Here is a 3,924-nt window from a genome sequence, read left to right as displayed (position 1 = left end):
AGAGTATACTCAATTTTTGTAAACTTCAAGATGAAAATGCATGGAGAAATTTACTCAATTTATACTAATCCTAGAGGTCAATTTACTGTTGAAATATAATAGTGGTAGTAATTAATGACATCAATGTAAGTATGATCTAATAAAAATAAGATCATCAAACAAAGTGGCTTAAAATCCATAAATGGTGGTGCAATGGAGAAACTTGAAGATGCAAACATAAGAAGGAAGTTGAATTGTGTTTAATTAAATTGGATTCTTTTTGTTAATTTATTTAAAAATGGTTCAGGTTTACTGACTTGCTTAGAATTAAAATAGTAGTAATCGGGTTAAAGTGACACAAGAATTTATCCTAGTTCGTTACAAATTTGGTAGCTACGTCCAGTCCGCTCACTCAAAAGGATTTAATCCATTAATTCAAAACTTGAATTACATAACACCCGACCCTACAAGTCAATCTTCTCAACATAACATGAAAACCTACAGATTGCCTGAGGAACACGAAAGCCACTATTGGGATGAGTTGCAAGAGTTTGGAACAAGTGTCTCTAGAAAACACTTAGAAATTATTTCTTTTGAGGAAATATCTCTATAGACCTTAATCTTATGATCTCTAATGACTTAGAAAATTTTGTGATTGCGAGTTCTCTTATTTTTCTTCTTCAGCCTTTAGTATCTATTTATAGAATAGGTTAGGGTTTCTCCTTTATTCTTGTAAAATCTGAATCATATCTTTGCAAATAATAAATGTATCTTATTGTGAGTGTTTTTTCTTGAAAACAACTTGTTCATATCTTCTTGTAGATTATGATCAGCTCTTCTTGTAAATAATTCATATCTGCTTTTGATAAATCTTGATCAAATCTTCTTGTAATTAATGCATATCTTCTTGTGATAAACCTTGATCAAATATTCTTGTAAATAATTCATATATTCTTATTGATAAGATATTGATCATATCTTCTTCCTTACAAATCTTGACCATATCTTTTTTTCAACTTGGTCAAAGATTTTCTTCAATTATAAATCTGAATCAAATCTTATTTTAAATTCTCTTCAAAAACACAAATCTTATATCATACTCTTGCTTGATTTGTGCTGGAATGGATTCAGGTTGTTCTTGGATCTTCAAAAGTTTTTGATTCGGTTAAGTCTTCTTTACATACTTATTTTTTTCAATTTCACTCGTTGAATTTCCATTAGAGGCATTTGTTAAGACAAACTCTCAATTTAAGCTTTGATGAAAATAAACAAAGGTTAATTGAGAATGTTAATCATGATTCTAAATGTTATGTTAATTTAACTTGTGCTTTTAAGTGTATTAAATTAAAGATAGGATTTAAACAAAACAAAGAAATCAGTATAAAAAGGCAAATATCTGAATAGACAAGAACGAAAAACATTCTTGACAAAATTGGAAAAAAAAACAAAAGAGAATGTTCTCCAAGTCCAAGAATGATCAAGTCAGCTTAAAGAACAATCAATCTCCATTGATTGAAAGAAGATATTGCTTCTGAAATTAACACTAATATCATCAGTATTGTCCAAGGAACAAATATGATCCATTTCAGTCAAAAAAACGATTGGAATCACAAAAGAAAAAAGATCATGAATCAGGCAAGATCAAACAAGATTGCTCTTTCTCCGGATTGACTACCAAGAACATTGAACAATCTTGAGATATGTAAGACATTAGAACACTCTCAAGAACGATCAAACAAATGTCCAAAATAATCAAGATTAAATCTTCAAATCAATTATCAATCTCCAGAATGATCATTGAATCTCCATAATGTTCAACAATCGTTCTACAACAGATTACCATCATTCTTCAGATTGTTTTACAAGAATCAAAATTGCATATTAAACTGACACTACTAGAATTTTCGCATATAGTGACCGATTTAGAGACCGAATATTTTCAGTCACACTAGCGACCGAAATAGAGACCGTAATTTTAAACTTAGAAACTAAATATTTTTTCATCACTAAATCGGTCGCTAACAAATTTAGAGACTAAAATCGCAACTGAATTTTACCGACAAAAATTTTAACAGTTAACTGTTACTAATAGAAAAATTTTCTTTAACACTAGCGACCGAAATAGAGACTGAAATTTTAAACTTTGAAACTAAATATTATTTCGTCACTAAATCGGTCGCTAATAAAATTTAGAGATTAAAATAGTAACTAAATTTAGCGACTCAAATTTCAGTCGCTAACTATTTTTTAATTACATAATTTAATTTTCTTTATTAATTAAAAAAATGAAATAGTTTTTGCAGACAAAATATTTATAATAGTTAACTAAAACTAAACGCGTCTCTAAAATGGACAAATATATTTTAGCGACCGATTTAGAGACTAATTTATTAGTGACCGATTTAGAGACTAATTTATTCGTGACCGATTTAGAGACTAATTTATTAGTGACCGATTTAAAACTAATTTATTACTGACCGATTTAGAGACCAATCAAATTCTTTTTTCTTCTTTTAAAACTAGATTTTTCTAAATTTCTATATTTAAAAAAAAATCAATTAAATTTAGTAATCGATTAAGAGATCAATTATTTTTTATTTTTTAAACAATAAATAAATTATAAAAAAAAATTATGTGACCCAAATAGTATACTTAAAAATCTGATAATATTAAATGTTAAAATATGATAATACAAAAAATAGTTCAATCTACCGTAAACAACAGTATTGAGTTCCCAAGTTTTAGTTCCCAGTTTTCTCCTTCATCTTCCCAAACCCTATTACCTCCATTTTTCGTTCTCGCCATAATGTCTCCATTTTTCGTTCTCGCCCTTCTCTTCATCCTCCATTCACTTTCTCCTTCATCCTCCCACACGAACCCTAATAATCTTCGACCTTTTTTCATTTTGCCTCTCTGTTTCTTTCCCAAATCGCATGAACCCTAATCGTTTCTCATTTCTTAATTTATTTTATTTTTCAAATCGCAGGAATCTAACCTACATCTAGTGAGTTCTAAGCGCAATTTCAGGTAATTTCTTAGTTTTCTTCTAAATTTCTACTTAAATTTTGTATTTTGTATTTTTTTTTCTAAACATTTGCTTTGAAGATAGAGATGCAACAATAGCTTCTGTTGCTGCTTTGGTTGCTGCTCAGTGTGCGATAATAGCTGAAGCAATGGGAGATAAGAAAGAAGATCTTAGTAGTGTTATTGGTTCTGCCATGAAGCAATGGGAGATAAGAAAGAAGATCTTAATAGTGTTATTGGTTCTGCCATGAGTGGTACAAGTGCAAGTGACATCCTAACTCTCACTGCAGCTGCAACATGTAATCATTTTTATTATTTTCACTCATACTTTTTTTGATAGAGTTATGTTGGGGAAAATTGAGGGTATAGATGCAAGACTTAGCATCAGATTTTGGATTTTAAATTTTGAAATTGGTATTAGAGCATTGACATTAGTAAATCTAACGGTCTCAACAGTTGCAATGTGTAATTTCTATAGGATGTCTATTTCTGTTATCTGCAAGCAAACATCATTATAGGATTAATCTAACAATTTAGACTTTTGAGTATATATCTCAACTATCAAATTAGTTCAATTGTTGACTGTATTTTGGTTTGCTACTGACTGTATTTTGATTTTGATTAGATTTGGTGTTACTGTGACATTGGAGTTCAAAGGCTTCAATCCTTTTCAAAGCTTCAAGGTAATAAAACTACTAAGTTAAGCTTTACGATTTTGCTCGAATGCTTTTTCACCTCTGATTACTCTTTGTAATTGCTTAACACTTGTGACTTAAAGGTAAACATGAAGGGAGTTGTGGAAGAAATTATTTGAGCTTCCTCTCAATGTTCAATGGCTTGCTGAATGTGTTCTCAACATTTTGTCCGAGAAATCACAAGCTTATGCAATGCAGGTACATAGCTCTGACCCTTGGCTTTATT

The 3,924-nt window shown here is 29.8% G+C and overlaps 1 long non-coding RNA gene across 1 annotated transcript; it reads left to right on the top strand.

The window, feature by feature from the left end:
• The first annotated feature begins 2,626 nt into the window (after positions 1-2,626).
• LOC140920148 (uncharacterized) lies at positions 2,627-3,898 on the top strand. The gene is made up of 4 exons (XR_012162743.1): positions 2,627-3,006; positions 3,085-3,302; positions 3,629-3,686; positions 3,782-3,898. It is a non-coding gene; the product is annotated as an uncharacterized lncRNA (long non-coding RNA).
• The last annotated feature ends 26 nt before the right edge of the window (positions 3,899-3,924 follow it).

Source organism: Cicer arietinum, chromosome 1 (assembly GCF_000331145.2).
Source record: "Cicer arietinum cultivar CDC Frontier isolate Library 1 chromosome 1, Cicar.CDCFrontier_v2.0, whole genome shotgun sequence".
Taxonomy (NCBI): domain Eukaryota; kingdom Viridiplantae; phylum Streptophyta; class Magnoliopsida; order Fabales; family Fabaceae; genus Cicer; species Cicer arietinum.
The sequence above is the reverse complement of the archived record's forward strand: the minus strand, read 5'-3'. Positions and strand labels throughout refer to the sequence as shown.